Source organism: Urocitellus parryii, chromosome 5 (genome assembly GCF_045843805.1).
Source record: "Urocitellus parryii isolate mUroPar1 chromosome 5, mUroPar1.hap1, whole genome shotgun sequence".
Lineage (NCBI taxonomy): Eukaryota > Metazoa > Chordata > Mammalia > Rodentia > Sciuridae > Urocitellus > Urocitellus parryii.
Genome location: NC_135535.1, coordinates 38746847 through 38762982, shown reverse-complemented (window position 1 = coordinate 38762982; position 16136 = coordinate 38746847). Strand labels below are relative to the sequence as shown.

Below are 16136 nucleotides of genomic sequence, written 5' to 3'. Positions count from 1 at the left end.
TCAAAGAGTATAATGAACGGGGAATAAGAATTCAGAGATCATACCAAAGAGAAAGATTAATTTAAACTGATATATTTATCAAAAATAACATTAAACGTAAATTGTGATAGCACATTTAGTAAAGCATTACCCAAAATTCACAATTTTCTAAATTAATCTTTAATAAATTTAAAGACACTTAAATTCATGGGGCAGCATTAGACCAAGTGCTCTGTCACTCAGTATCCTAGCCCAACTATTTTCATTATCATATTGTGGTTGCAAAATATTCAGTAATATTCTGTATCTTAAATGTTACTATACATAAAAAATCATTTTAATTTCCTGATACTTAGACATGAAGTTATCTGTAACCATTTACAAACTGAATGCTGTAATATTTTAGAAACTTAGTGAAATATGTAGTATGTTGACCACTTTGGAGGTTACCACCCTCAAAGCAGGAAGACTGCTTGATGTGATTTCTGCCCTAAATTGAGACTTTCTATTTCACTTGAATACAAATTTAGGAGAATATATTTGATAATCCTACAGCATATTGAAAGTAAATATTAATTTAAATATTAAATGTTTGCACATTAATTTAAATGTCAGTCTAGTGTTTTTCAACATTCTTAGTACATCAAATCACCTTGGGTGGTTTTTATTCAGATACCAGAGCTCCATCCAAGTTGGTTGAAGTCCACAGGAAGCAACAATTTTTTTTTTTTTTTGCAGTTTCCCCAAGTGATGCTAATCAAGTATAAAATTGTGTTAAATGAAATTATCTTTTTTTTATTGTTGGTCATTCAAAACATTACATAGTTCTTAATACATCATAATTCACAGTTTGATTCAAGTGGGTTATGAACTCCCAATTTTACCCCGTATACAGATTGCTGTATCACATCAGTTACCCTTCCATTGATTGACATATTGCCTTTCTAGTGTCTGATGTATTCTGCTGTCTGTCCTATTCTCTACTATCTCCCCTCCCCTCCCCTCCCCTCCCCTCCCCTTTTCTCTCTCTACCCCTTCTACTGTAAATCATTTCTTCCATTTGTATTATCTTGTCTTACCCCTCCTTTCCTCTTATATGTCATTTTGTATAACCCTGAGGATCGCCTTCCATTACCATGCGATTTCCCTTCTCACTTCCTTTCCCTCCCACCTCTCAACCCTGTTAATCTAAATCTTCGTCTCAAGCTCTTCGTCCCTACCCTGTCCTTGTTTCCTCCCCTTATATCAAAGGAGTCATTTGGTATTTGTTTTTTAAAGATTGACTAGCTTCACTTAGCATAATCTGCTCTAATGCCATCCATTTCCCTCCAAATTCTATGATTTTGTCATTTTTTAATGCAGAGTAATACTCCATTGTGTATAAATGCCACATTTTTTTTATCCATTCATCTATTGAAGGGCATCTAGGCTGATTCCACAATCTTGCTATCGTGAATTGTGCTGCTATGAACATCGATGTAGCAGTGTCCCTGTAGCATGCTCTTATTAGGTCTTTGGGGAATAGACCGAGAAGGGGAATAGCTGGGTCAAATGGTGGTTCCATTCCCAGCTTTCCAAGAAATCTCCATACTGCTTTCCAAATTGGCTGCACCAATTTGCAGTCCCACCAGCAATGAACAAGAGTGCCCTTCTCCCCGCATCCTCTCCAGCACTTATTGTTGTTTGACTTCCTAATGGCTGCCAATCTTACTGGAGTGAGATGGTATCTTAGGGTGGTTTTGATTTGCATTTCTCTGACTGCTAGCGATGGTGAGCATTTTTTCATGTACTTATTGATTGATTGTATGTCCTCCTCTGAGAAGTGTCTGTTCAGGTCCTTTGCCCATTTATTGATTGGGTTATTTGTTATCTTATTGTCTAATTTTTTGAGTTCTTTATATATTCTGGTTATTAGGGCTCTATCTGACGTGTGTGGAGTAAAGATTTGTTCCCAGGATGTAGGCTCCCTGTTTATCTCTCTTATTGTTTCTTTTGCTGAGAAAAAACTTTTTAGTTTGAGTAAGTCCCATTTGTTGATTCTAGTTGTTAACTCTTGCGCTATGGGTGTCCTATTGAGGAATTTGGAGCCTGATCCCACAGTATGTACATCATAGCCAACTTTTTCTTCTATCAGATGCCGTGTCTCTGATTTAATATCAAGCTCCTTGATCCATTTTGAGTTAACTTTTGTGCATGGCGAGAGATAGGGATTCAGATTCATTTTGATGCAGATGGATTTCCAGTTTTCCCAGCACCATTTGTTGAAGATGCTATCCTTCCTCCATTGCATGCTTTTAGCCCCTTTATCAAATATAAGATAGTTGTAGTTTTGTGGATTGGTTACTGTGTCCTCTATTCTGTACCATTGGTCCACCCGCCTGTTTTGGTACCAGTACCATGCTGTTTTTGTTACTATTGCTCTGTAGTATAGTTTGAAGTCTGGTATCGCTATACCGCCTGATTCACACTTCCTGCTTAGTATTGTTTTTGCTATTCTGGGTCTTTTATTATTCCATATGAATTTCATGATTCTTTTATCTATTTCTACAAGAAATGCTGTTGGGATTTTGATTGGCATTGCATTGAACTTATAGAGAACTTTTGGTAATATCACCATTTTGATGATGTTAGTTCTGCCTATCCATGAGCAGGGTATATTTTTCCATCTTCTAAGGTCTTCTTCTATATCTTTCTTTAAGGTTCTGTAATTTTCATTGTATAAATCTTTCACCTCTTTTGTTAGGTTGATTCCCAAGTATTTTATTTTTGGGGGGGATATTGTGAATGGAGTAGTTGTCCTCATTTCCGTTTCAGAGGGTTTGTCGCTGATATACAGGAATGCCTTTGATTTATGCGTGTTGATCTTATATCCTGCCACTTTGCTGAATTCATTTATTAGCTCAAATAGCTTCTTTGTAGACCCTTTTGGGTCTGCTAGGTATAGAATCATATCACCTGCAAATAGTGATAATTTAAGTTCTTCTTTTCCTATTTTTATGCCTTTAATTTCTTTCGTCTGTCTAATTGCTCTGGCCAGTGTTTCGAGGACTATGTTGAACAGAAGTGGTGAGAGAGGGCATCCCTGTCTTGTACCAGATCTTAGAGAGAATGCCTTCAATTTTTCTCCATTAAGAATGATGCTGGCCTGTGGCTTATCATAGATTGCTTTTACAATGTTGAGGTATGATCCTGTTATCCCTAATTTTTCTAGAGTTTTGAACATAAAGGGATGCTGTACTTTGTCAAATGCTTTTTCTGCATCTATTGAGATGATCATATGGTTTTTATTTTTAAGTCTATTGATGTGGTGAATAACATTTATTGATTTCCGTATATTGAACCAGCCTTGCATCCCAGGGATGAATCCTACTTGATCATGGTGTATAATTTTTTTGATATGTATTTGAATCCGATTCGCCAGAATTTTATTGAGGATTTTTGCGTCAAGGTTCATTAGAGATATTGGTCTGTAGTTTTCTTTCTTTGAAGTGTCTTTGTCTGGTTTCGGAATCAGGGTGATGTTGGCCTCGTAGAATGAATTTGGAAGTTCTCCCTCTTTTTCTATTTCCTGAAATAGCTTGAAAAGTATTGGTGTTAGTTCCTCTTTAAAGGTTTTGTAAAACTCTGCTGTATACCCATCTGGTCCTGGGCTTTTCTTAGTTGGTAGTCTTTTGATGGTTTCTTCTATTTCCTCTATTGTTATTGGTCTGTTTAGGTTGTCAATATCCTCCTGACTCAATCTGGGCAGATCATAACACTTAAGGAATTTATCTATGCCTTCACTATCTTCTATTTTATTGGAGTATAAGGATTCAAAATAATTTCTGATTATCTTCTGTATTTCTGAAGTGTCTATTGTGATATTGCCTTTTTCATCCCGTATGCTAGTAATCTGGGTTCTCTCTCTTCTTCTCTTCGTTAGCATGGCTAAGGGTCTGTCAATTTTATTTATTTTTTTCAAAGAACCAGCTTTTAGTTTTGTCAATTTTTTCAATTGTTTCTTTTGTTTCAATTTCATTAATTTCAGCTCTGATTTTAATTATTTCTTGCCTTCTACTTCTTTTGCTGTTGTTTTGCTCTTCTTTTTCTAGGATTTTGAGATGAAGTATGAGATCATTTATTTGTTGGTTTTTTTCTTTTTTTGAGGAATGAACTCCAAGCAATGAATTTTCCTCTTAGAACTGCTTTCAATGTGTCCCATAGATTCCGATATGTTGTGTCTGTGTTTTCATTTAACTCCAGGAAGTTTTTAATTTCCTCCTTAATGTCTTCTAAAACCCATTGATCACTCAGCAACCTATTGTTCATTCTCCAAGTGATGCTTGATTTTTCCTTCCTTCTTTTATCATTGATTTTCAGTTTCATTCCATTATGATCAGATAAGATGCATGGTATTATCTCTACCCCTTTGTATTGTCTAAGAGTTGCCCTGTGACATAATATATGGTCTATTTTTGAGAAGGTTCCATGTGCTGCTGAGAAAAAAGTGTAACTACTTGATGTTGGGTGGTATAGTCTATATATGTCAATTAAGTCTAGGTTGTTAATTGTGTTATTGAGTTCTATAGTTTCCTTATTTAACTTTTGTTTGGAAGATCTGTCCAGTGGTGAGAGAGGTGTGTTGAAGTCTCCCATGATTATTGTATGGTGCTCTATTAGACTCTTGAACTTGAGAAGAGTTTGCTTGATGAACACAGCTGCACCATTATTTGGGGCATATATATTTATGATTGTTATGTCTTGTTGGTGTATGGTTCCCTTGAGCAGTATGAAGTGTCCTTCTTTGTCCCTTTTGATTAACTTTGGCTTGAAATCTATTTTATTAGATATGAGTATGGACACTCCTGCTTGTTTCCGCAGTCCATATGAGTGGTATGATTTTTCCCAGCCTTTCACCTTCAGTCTATGAATATCTTTTCCTATCAGATGCGTCTCCTGTAGACAGCATATTGTTGGGTCTTGTTTTGTGATCCATTCTGCTAGCCTGTGTCTCTTAATTGGTGAGTTTAAGCCATTAACATTTAGGGTTATTATTGAGATATGGTTTGTTCTTCTATCCATATTTGTTTATTGATGTTACTAACCCTGATTTGTTATCCTCTTTGACTGCTTTCCCCCCTTTACTGTCCTATCTCCCATTGTTGGTTTTCAATGTTATTTTCCATTTCCTCTTCCTGTAATGTTTTGCCAAGGATTTTTTGAAGAGATGGTTTTCTAGCTGCGAATTCTTTTAACTTTTGTTTATCGTGGAAGGTTTTAATTTCATCTTCTAATCTGAAGCTTAATTTCGCCGGATACACGATTCTTGGTTGGAACCCATTTTCTTTCAGTGTTTGAAATATGTTATTCCAGGATCTTCTAGCTTTCAGAGTCTGTGTTGAGAGATCAGCTGTTATCCTGATTGGTTTACCCCTAAATGTAATCTGCTTTCTTTCTCTTGCAGCTTTTAAAATTCTCTCCTTATTCTGTATGTTGGACATTTTCATTATAATGTGTCTAGGTGTGGATCTCTTATGATTTTGCACATTCGGCGTCCTGTAGGCTTCTAGGATTTGGGAATCTGTCTCATTCTTCAAGTCTGGGAAGTTTTCTCGTATTATTTCACTGAATAGACTTTTTATTCCTTTGGTTTGGAGCTCTGTGCCTTCCTGTATCCCAATGACTCTTAAATTTGGTCTTTTGATATTATCCCATAATTCTTGGATGTTCTGCTCATGGTTTCTTAGCAGACTTGCTGAGCTGTCTATGTTCTTTTCCAGTTGAAATACTTTGTCTTCATTGTCTGATGTTCTCTCTTCTAAGTGATCTACTCTGCTGGTAGTATTCTCAATTGAGTTTTTAAATTGGTTTATTGTTTCCTGCATTTCTAGAATTTCTATTTGTTTGTTTTTTATTACCTCTATCTCCCTGTGAAATTGATCTTTTACTTCCTGGATTTGTTTGTCAATGTGATCTTTCATTGTCTGATTTTGCTGTCTCATGTCTTCCTTGAGACTCCAGATCATCTGAAGCATATAAATCCTGATCTCTTTATCTGACATTCCATCTGTTGCAGCTATTACCTCTTCTAAAGTTGAGTTGACCTGCATTGCTTGTGGTCCTTTCTTTCCTTGTCTTTTCATACTGCTTGCGTTTCTTTCTGCTTGGTGCAACTGTTGTGTTTTTGAAATTTACCCCCTATTTATTTATGTTGCTCTTGTATAGTTGGGAAGTCTCCCTTGCAGGGCTTGTATTGGCTGTGCTCCTCCTCTAATTATGGTGGTCTGTCTACCCCGCTGATCGGTCGCAGGTCTGCCCCCGCTGCGGGCACGGGTGGTGGCTTTGCTCTGCCCCCACTCCAATTGTGGTAACGTAACTACCACGCCCTGGGGTCGTTGGTCCTGATCTGGATGTGGGTGGCGGCTCTGCTGGGCCCCCACTCCAATTGGTGTGACGAGTCTACCGCGCTGGCAGACCTCTAGGCCGGTGGGTCGCAGTTCTGCACAGCCCCCACTCCCAATGGGGGTACCTGACTACCTCTCCAACGGGTCACTGAGCCCCCTCCGGACCTGGGCGGCGACCCTGCTCCACCCCCACTCCAACCAGTGTGACGCGACTGCCTCGGTGTTACGTGTCCACCACGCTGGCAAGCTACCTGGCCTGTCTTGCCAGTTGGCGGCAGGTCTGCCTGCCCTGCTTGCTCGGATGTCAGCTCTGCACAGCCCCTACTCCAAATGAGGTTACTTGGCTACTGCGCCGCGGAATCGCTGGTCCTATTCTAGGCGTGGGCGGCTGCTCTCTTCAGCCCCAGCTGCGTTTGGGGTGTCATGATACCACGCCGGCAGGTCACTTGGCCTGCTCTGGGCGCAGGTGAAAGCTCCACTCTGCCCCTACAGCACCCCGCCGGACCCTGATTGAGAAGCAGTCACCGCCGGTTCCCTAGCCTTGGGCCAAAGCGGCTTAGGTAGCCGGAACCCCGCCTCTCTGATCCCGATACACTCTCCGCTGGGAGCTGGCTCCAGCGAGCGACCCCCACGGGTTCCCCAGCCCCAGGCCAAAACTGTTCCGGGAGTCAGAACCCAGTCGCCCCAAGCTCAGCGCACGCTCCACTTGGAGCTGGCCTCCGCCGGCAGTCTCCGCAGTTTCCTCAGACCTGGGCCAGGTCCAGCTGCTCAGTGCCCGGCGCATGCCTTGCCCAGCACGTGCCTCTAGGAGTATTCTCCACAAGAACCCCCGCCCCAAGCCTGAGCAAGAAATCTGTCTGCTAGACGCAGGCAAATACCAGCCTGATATCACCTGTTCTGTAGTTGAATGGGCTGAGGTCAGTAGAACACGGGGATGATTACATCATCTCTCCGAAATGGCGGCTGCTGTCCTCCACTGTGGTCCGACCGGTGTCTGGAACCAAACTGGGCCGCTTCTCTCCTCTGTTTCAAAGCTGGAACTCAGCACTAAGGGCTCCGATGTACCACTGGCGGGAACCCCCCCGGATCCGTATCGCTGTTCCCCCGCTCCGGCACCCTGCCGCTCCCCGGCACGCGCCACAGACTCCAGCCTCCGGGCGATCGCCTGTCAGGCTATGCGACCCTCCGTGTGGGGAAATGGAGCTCTCAGAGCCGAACTTCTCACGATGGAAATCTGTCCACTAGATTCTGGAGCACCTCAATTTCACTGGAACTTCCCGAAGATATCCTTCAGCCGTTTTGCATCGTCTTTCTCCCACTTAGTGACGCGGCACCCTGGGGTGATGCACTCCCTTCGCCGCCATCTTCCTATTCTCGAAATTATCTTATTCTTTTCTGATTGAAGGTAAATGAATAGAGCTTTGTTATTCAAAGAATGGAAGTTTTACAAGATGTATGTCCAGACTAAGGGGACATATCATAAGTTAAGTGGAGAAAATTCTGACTCGGATACTTTGTGTGGTTAGTTGATGGATATTTTTCAGATAGTATATAACAAATATTTATTGAGCATTTATTTAGTGCCAAGCACTATCAACTCTGAGAATAGGGAGGTTTATGTGATAGTATGCCTTTAGGGAATTTATATTCCCATAAAGGGAGATAATAAGCATGAAAAAATGATTTTGGATGCTGGGGGTGCTATGAAGAAGACAAGCAGAGTTAACAGGGTGAGTGCATGCAGGGTGTGGACTTATCTCTGATGAACAGAGAGGTTTCTTCAAAAGGACAACATTTCAAAACCTGGAGGAAGAATTTTTTCTTTTTTTAAAGTTTTTTTTTTAATCTTTTTTTTTGTCTTTTTTGGAACTGGGGGTCAATCCCAGGGCTTTGTGAATGCAAGGCAGATGCTTTCCATTAAGCTACATCCCTCAGCCCAAAGAATTTTTTAAATGACAAGAAAAGTTAGTGCTGATGTCCAGAGATGGGAAGAAATGTCCAAGTGGCCAGAGCGAAGACACCACTAAGAAAGCGGAAGGAATGAGGTCCCAGAGGTGGGAAGGACCCGTGGGAAAGCTGCTTACATTCCCAGAACACTGGAGAGCTGGCCATCAGAGGTTTATAAATGAAAGGATGACAGGATGTGCCTGCACTGTGCAATGCTCCTCTAGTTGCTGTGGGACAGATGATCCAGGCAAAGAGGTCAAAATTAAGAGTCAGGATCCCTACTGCAGCATGATAATGGTGGCATGGTACTGGGAAAATCCTAATTGATTCTCTAAATAATACAAATCATGCCATCCTTTTATCATTTGGGGGTGTCAAAACCCCTATACCTCAAGTCTTAAAGGTAGAGGCAGGGGAGACATGATTCATGTAAAAAGATATCTTCCACATATTTGGGGGAGGGTATTGGGGACTGAACCCAGAGGCACTTTACCACTAAGCTACATCCACAGCCCTTTTTATTTTTTATTTTGACACAGGGTCTTGCTAAATTCTTTAGGGCCTTGCTAAGTTGCTAAGCCTGGCCTACAACTTGTAATCCTCCTGCCTCAGCCTCCTAGTCACTGGGATTACAGGCATGCACCACTATTCCCTGTCCCAGTATATTTTTCTAAGTATATGTGATATTCTAATCCAAGGAGCTTCCAGGTTAAGAAAAGTTTAAGTTGTCCACTGTCAACTGTAAATTCTTTATCACTATGTATAATTAAAAACCCTAAAGATCTCATTTTTCCACAGAAAATTCTGATGAACATTTCAGGCTTATGAATGAAGTTATGTTCATGCTACAAACATTAGATTCTGAATTAGTGCTTAAAGCTAAAAGTTAACCTTCTCATTGAATTAATTTTTAAGTACAAAATATTTTTTATATTTCTACCAATTATATAAAATTTGTTACTACTACATTTCAGAAAGGGTCGTCAGTATGCAAGGTTGGGTTGATACACAAAATGAGAAGAAACTGGGGTAGGAAGGGCCTTGCTATGATAGTCTGAGGTCTTCTGAAATAGTAGGAACACTTGTTCAAATATCATTGAGTGAATTTCATCTTTTAGGTAGACAGAATACTAAGAACTTTGTTCCAGGTTCCTACCAGATGCTATATTGTGTTTAATAATTAATTGAGCTCTTAAACAAATAGTGTTTAACTTTTGAATTATGATGTTCAATTCTTAACTTACCTTGACTTTGTACTATCAGCCAACTTGACATTAATTTTCCTGATGACAGGGACTGGATATTAATGTGACAAGGAATCTTTATGCCTGTTGTGGTATAAAATATGTAATAGGAAAACAGTAAAGAGCTGTTGGATAAAACATACATTAAGCCTTGCATGGTGGTGCATGCTTGTAATCCCAGTGGCTCAGGAAGCTGAGGCAGGAGGATTTCGAGTTCAAAGCCAGCCTCTGCAAAAGCGAGGTGCTAAGCAACTCAGTGAGACCTTGTCTCTAAATAAAATACAAAATAGGGTTGAGGATGTGGCTCAGTGGTGAAGTGCCCCTGAGTTCAATCCCCTTACTTCCCCACAAAATATATATATATATATATATTTAATAAATTTTCAATATGATTAATGTTATCTTATATAAATTAACATATAATTTTTTAGTAATAAACATGTATTAAAACATTTACAAACATAATTTTTGGATAGGGATGTTTCAGGGAGAACTCATCTAAATTTCTATTTTAAATAGAAAAGTTCTCATATATGGAGTGGGCATGTTTTACAAACAGTGCAATTTGAGTAGGAGAGAGGAGAGAATTGATATTGGGGACCAAAAAACAATTTGTTCAACAGCAAATCCTTTACAATATTTTTATGATAGCCCTTGTAGCCAATTCTCTCCAGACCTCTATTCCAAATCACTGTCCAGCTCAACATGATCATACAAATAACCAGTACTGTAGGTTTGAGCAAAGCGTGTAATCTTGACTGCCTTCTCTGTGTTTCTGCCTATTTAATTAGTCAACGTTGACATTAATACATGGTCCAGTATTGCACTTGGTCTCCTTTGAAGTTTTGCCATTTCTGTGTCTTGGAGGATTGGAGTAGGGGAGGGTGGAGAAGATAAAATAGTTATCTTTTTCTTTGATCTTTTGAAGTTTTAAGAGGGTTTTTGATATTGTTATTCTTAAATGCAGATGATGACATGACATTGTGAGAAATTGTGGTATTTTGAATTTCTTTTAAAATTTCAATCCTTGTCTTCAGCAGATACTCTCAAAGAAAGTAATATTATGATAAAAGAGAAAGTAAAATTTCAGATGTAATATTCTTATTATTTAGACATAATATTTTCTTTATAAGTTAAAGTGTCCAACTATATTGCCAAAAGGAAAAAAATAAAACCTTCATGGGTTGGTTTGTACCAAGAACAGTCTACACTGTTACATTTATTCATATTCCAAAACAAATCAAGAAAGAGGACAGACTAGTCTTTTCATGTACATTTGATAACTGCTAAGGGATTTGTTTTTAAAGTTGGCTTTCCATATATAAGTGAGGAAGATATCACAGAGTAAAGAAGAGGCTCTCAAACTTAGTGTAGCTTCAGGACATCCCGTGGTCTTACTAAAATGCAGATTTATGGGCCTAGTCCCAGAGGCATGGGTTGTACCCAAAAATGTGCAAGTCTAAACAAGTCCCCATGGGAAGCCAACGTGGCCGATATAGTGCCACATTTTGAGAACCACTGGAATAAAGGATACTTTGCACTTATTAGTTGAGAACTAAATTTGTTTAACTAATCAGTAATATTCACAAGAATAATGTCACTTAAAAGAAGCCTTTATGGTTGGGGATATAGCTCTGTTGGTAGAGTGCTTGCCTTGCTTGTATAAGGCCCTGGGTTCAATCCCCAGCACCACCAAAAAAAAAAAAAAATAGAAGCCTTTTTGGAGGGTGAGAGTGTACTGTTTATTGAACCCACAGGCCACATCCCCAGCCATTTTATTTTATTTTTTTTAATTTTAAGACAAGGTCTCACTAAGTTGCTTAGGTAATCACTAAGATGCTGCGGCTGACCTTGAACTTGAAATCCTCTTGCTTCAGCCTCAGGTATCACTGGGATTACAGGCTTTATAGACCTTTTATCAAGCTCATGAGTAGCACTGATGGACACACCAGATTGACTACAGCAAACCCGTAGAGTTTATCTGACTTTTGTCTCTGAAGCCAAGATGACTAGAACATAGCTACCCCCCTCCCTTTCTCCTGCTCCTCTTGGCTCTCTATTTTTCCTCCAAGAATACATGAGTCATGCTCTCTCCATCAAATGCAAATGTCCCTCCATATTCTCTCCCTCCTCTATAACTATTTATCCTTTATACTTACAGGCATAATATGATATCACAGAAAGAAGTAGGTACAAAAATCTATAACACCTACCTTTCATGGGGTTATTGGGTGGTTAGATGAGATGAGGTGTGAATAGACTCAAGCATAATGCCCAGCACATCAGAGGTCTCTTCTCCTATCACCTGCAAAAGGGGAGCTTCCTTTCCATCCTCCTAGAACTTCTGGTCTCTAATATTGCTTCATGCTTTGATCTAAATGAGGTCCATGCATGAACTAGAGAAAACAAAGAAAAAGTAGAATAAGTATCTTATTATCATTTACTCCTTTAAACAAAATCACAATAATCTACAGATTCAAATAATCAATCCTACCAAGTTTGAGAGACCCTATATAGTTAGCCTTCTGTATCCACAAGTTCCACATCTCCAGATTCAACCAACTGTGGGTCAAAAACTTGGGCTGGGGGCAGAGGGAGATTACATCTGTCCTGAGGATACTCAAAAGTTTTTCCTTCTCATTATTTCTGTAATAATTATTTACATAACATTTACATTGTATTTGGCATTATCAGTAGTGTAGAGATGAGTTGAAGTATACAGAAAGAAGTGTATAGGTTACGTGAAAATACTACATCATTTTATATAAGGGATTTGAGCATCTTTAGATTATCTGTGAGGTCTTGGGACAATCTCCCAAAGGTACCAAAAGATGATTCTCCTGAAGTTAGGAACAGGTCATCCGGGTGCTGACTCTATCAAATAATGTGACCTTCAAGAAACCTCAATTTCTCCTGTCTGTGACCCCATATGTAAGATGGATACAATGCTACCTGGCTAATCTACCTTTCATTATTGTTATGGTATATGAAAAAATGCTTTGAAAAATAAAAAGTTCTAAAAGCGTTGAACAATGATATTAACCACAAGCAAGTCAATCACATTCACGTAAACCAAGGAATGAGAATGTGCCCAAATAGCCCCACAATGCTTTCTCCTAGCATTCATGAAGTTAGAAATGTGTGCCCCTCGATGATAATAGCCTGTGACAAAATCTGGGTTTGCCTCTTGCTACTATTGGGATAAATGTCTTTTCTGAGTGCTTTTCTTGGCCAGTAGATTTCTGTAAATGGAATTTTACTTTTCAACTTCTTTAATTTACCAATAAGAGATTACCACATGAAAGGAAGCTATTAAAAGTAATCATAATAAACTCAAGCTTCTTCCGGAGAAAGTTATTTACTAGGCAGCCTTTCCCTGGGGCTTACTGGTCACAGGTGCCTCCGCACTGGTAGTCAAATGCTTATTGCAACACTTTCTCAACAGCGGAGCCCTTCAGGAACCTTCTGACACTGGAGTTGATGCTCCAGCTTTAGTCGATCTACATTCCACCACTTACTCAGAAGATAGCAATTTCTCCTAAGTTCCTTTGACCTACAATGCAAACCCCTCGGGAACAGACTCCCTTCATGCCAGAATGCAGCCACTTTATAGATCTGTCATATCCCACTTGGCCAGTAGGTGCTGCCCTGTAAACATGCTCCATTTTCCAGTCTGAGCAGAAATGCAAGGTTTCAAACTTTGGGGGAAATTAATCTGGGTTTCAAGTTTGATGAAATCTTTTTCATAGTAGTTATCTAGGATTGATCAATTCTGAAGGCTCTGATTTCTGTCCTTCAATCTAACTAAACACAAGGCAGTCTGAGAAACACTCTCTTGGATGGGCAGCCTAAGAAACAGATTCTCATAGGTGTTTTCCTCAATGCTGCAAATCTCAGAGGAGCCCCTTAAGATCAATCGCATCAATGCAGGAGGCGGGGCGGGGGTTGGGGGGAGCCTGCAACAAAAGATGAAGAGAGAAAGCTCAGTAAAGCTCATGACTCCCCAAGAGCTGTTTTGATGTCTAGATCTCTGTGAAAGCTCATTAAATCCTTGGTGTGTGAGACAGCGTTAGGGAAAATCAAAATGAAGATAATAAGACACCATCTCCATCCATACTGCATATTTGTAAAATATTCAGTAATCAAAATATCCCAAGGAAATTCCACATGACTTTCCAGCATATTATGGGTCTGAATTAGTTCTGGTTAAACCTTAGTCTACATTAATACTTCCATAGATGCTTGAGAGACAGAGTTAATTTCGTCCTATTGTTGAGCACAAACCAACCATTAACACACACACACACACACACACACACACACACACACAATTCAAAGCCTTGTCCCCAGGCTGGGGTTATAGCTCAGAGGTAGAGCACTTGCCTGGCATGTGTAAAGCCCTTGGTTCAATCCTCAGTACCATTTACAAAAAAAATAAAAGATCTATTGACAACTAAAAACAATATTAAAAAAAAAAAAAAGCATGGTCCCCATAATGAAGAGACAGTTGGGGCCTGTTCATGAGGAAACAGCAGTGGCACATGCCATGAATAACCAGAGCACCTGAATAGATGATAATCACTAAATGGCAGATGTGTGTGAGAAAATCCACCTTATTGGGATGATTCTCCCAATGCTTTTATTTTCTTGAAAATTTTCATAAGAAAACTCATGCTTCAATGAGAACTTGATTGGGAATAAAAAAAATTTTTAGGGCTCCTAAGAAAAACATAAGCAATTGAGAGAGAGTGGGGACAGGCAGTTGGAGGGAAATTTACCTTAAGGAACTTGTGCACTCAGTTACGGAGGTTGGCAAGTTCAAAACTTGCAGAGTAAATGAGTAGATTGGAGACCCAGGGAAGAGTTGATGTTCATCCCAAGTCTATCTGCTGCAGAATTTTCTCCTCCTGTGGGTTTAGGGTTATCTTATTTTCTCGAGGCCTTAAACTGATTGGATGAGCCCCCCTAATGACATCATTTTAAATTAATTACCTCTTCAGAGACCCTATCTTCAAAGTCCCATTCTGAAATACTCCACATTAGGATTTCAACATATAAATTTTCAAAGAAATAATTCAGCCCCTAAGATACCTGAAAGGATTTTATTATGATCTAGAAATTAGAAAAAAAGAGAGAGAGATGAGGTAATTTGGTAAAGTTTTTTTTTTTTTTTTTTTCCGCTTCCCTTGGAGCTCTGATTCTCAAAGTATGGTTCCAGGCCCACATCATCAACATTACCTGGGAAATATTAGAAATGCAAATTCTTAGACCTCATCTGAGATTCACTGAGTCTGTGAGTGGGGTCCAGCTATGTGATTTTAATAGGTCCTCCAGGAAATTCCAAAGAAGGCTAAAGTTTGAGTATAACCATCTTAGAAGTTGCTTGATTACAAGAATTTCTTATTTATTTGCTTTATTACCTGAGAAAATTTCCAACACACATAGGTGTAAAGATCGTTTAAACTGTGTTTTGGTTTAACTGCTATACTGAGTCACATTTTCTAAATGGGCCTTGGATCCACTTTACTCTTGTAAATTGGAAATTAAGCCAGAGCTCCAAGGATAAGCAACATAACAACACTGCAAAAAAACTTGGCCTCTGAATACAGATTTCACAGGGTAAAAGCAAAACTGTGGGTACCCAGTAAAGCTAATTTAACAAATACCAGAGCAGTCTAATTGCTGTCTGTCTGGTTGGAAGCCTCAATTACCTTATGCAACTCCCATGAATTGCAGGCTAAATTATAATGGCTGAGCTTTATAAAATGCATTCTACTCGCCTTCTTTAAAAAGGAACACTAGACATAGAACTATTGAGTGGCCACTTTTGAGCAAGAACCAAACTTATCTTATGCCCCCAAACACCCTCACCACATTAGCCACTGTCAATTCACTGACCAATAAACAAGTCTCTCCCCCCTGTCCTTTGAGAATCCAGCATTGGAGAAGAAAGTTTTAATTCACCTGTGAGTCATTCCCAGGCCTCAGTGAGTATTCAGATCTGCAAACAAGGGTACACATGACCAACTAAGCTGGAGAAGTCAGCTTCATTTAAGGCATATGTGCTACCTGGTGACCAGGTACATGCCACTAAGGTAGACCCCTAAAGTTCTTAGCAGAGAAGATGCTAAAGCTTATTACATAACGCAACTGGAGCTAAGACTCATGATTATTTATGTGAATCACATGTCAAGTGTTTCCAAGGTCTTCAGGATGAAAGATTATTATTTGTAAAACCTAATTTTTTTATATCAGTTATCAAGAAAAAGACTGTCAGGGAGCCTTTTCATTTGGTCTTGAATCTAATTGTACCTTCTTTGTGACTTTCTGTCACAGAATGACAACTGTGAAATTAATACATTTGGGCAGGCCCTTTGTGAGTGAAACTTCAGAACTACTTGCCAGTTGCATTATTTAACTGTGTCCAGATGGAACCCAGAGCATTCTCACAGTGAGCAATTATACCATCAGGCCATCGATCAGAAGGTTGATGCCTATTGCCACATGAACAAGAGCAGTCCCACTTGTGGAAGCCAGTGCTCCATCATTTTTAAATAAAGATAATGTTTGTAACCAGGCTTCT

The 16136-nt window shown here is 39.5% G+C and overlaps 1 protein-coding gene across 1 annotated transcript in view; it reads left to right on the top strand.

Moving 5' to 3' along the window:
* The window catches only part of Syt1 (synaptotagmin 1), a 352023-nt gene that overhangs the window by 297627 nt on the left and 38260 nt on the right, over positions 1-16136 (top strand). The gene's annotated exons all lie outside the window — the stretch shown is intronic.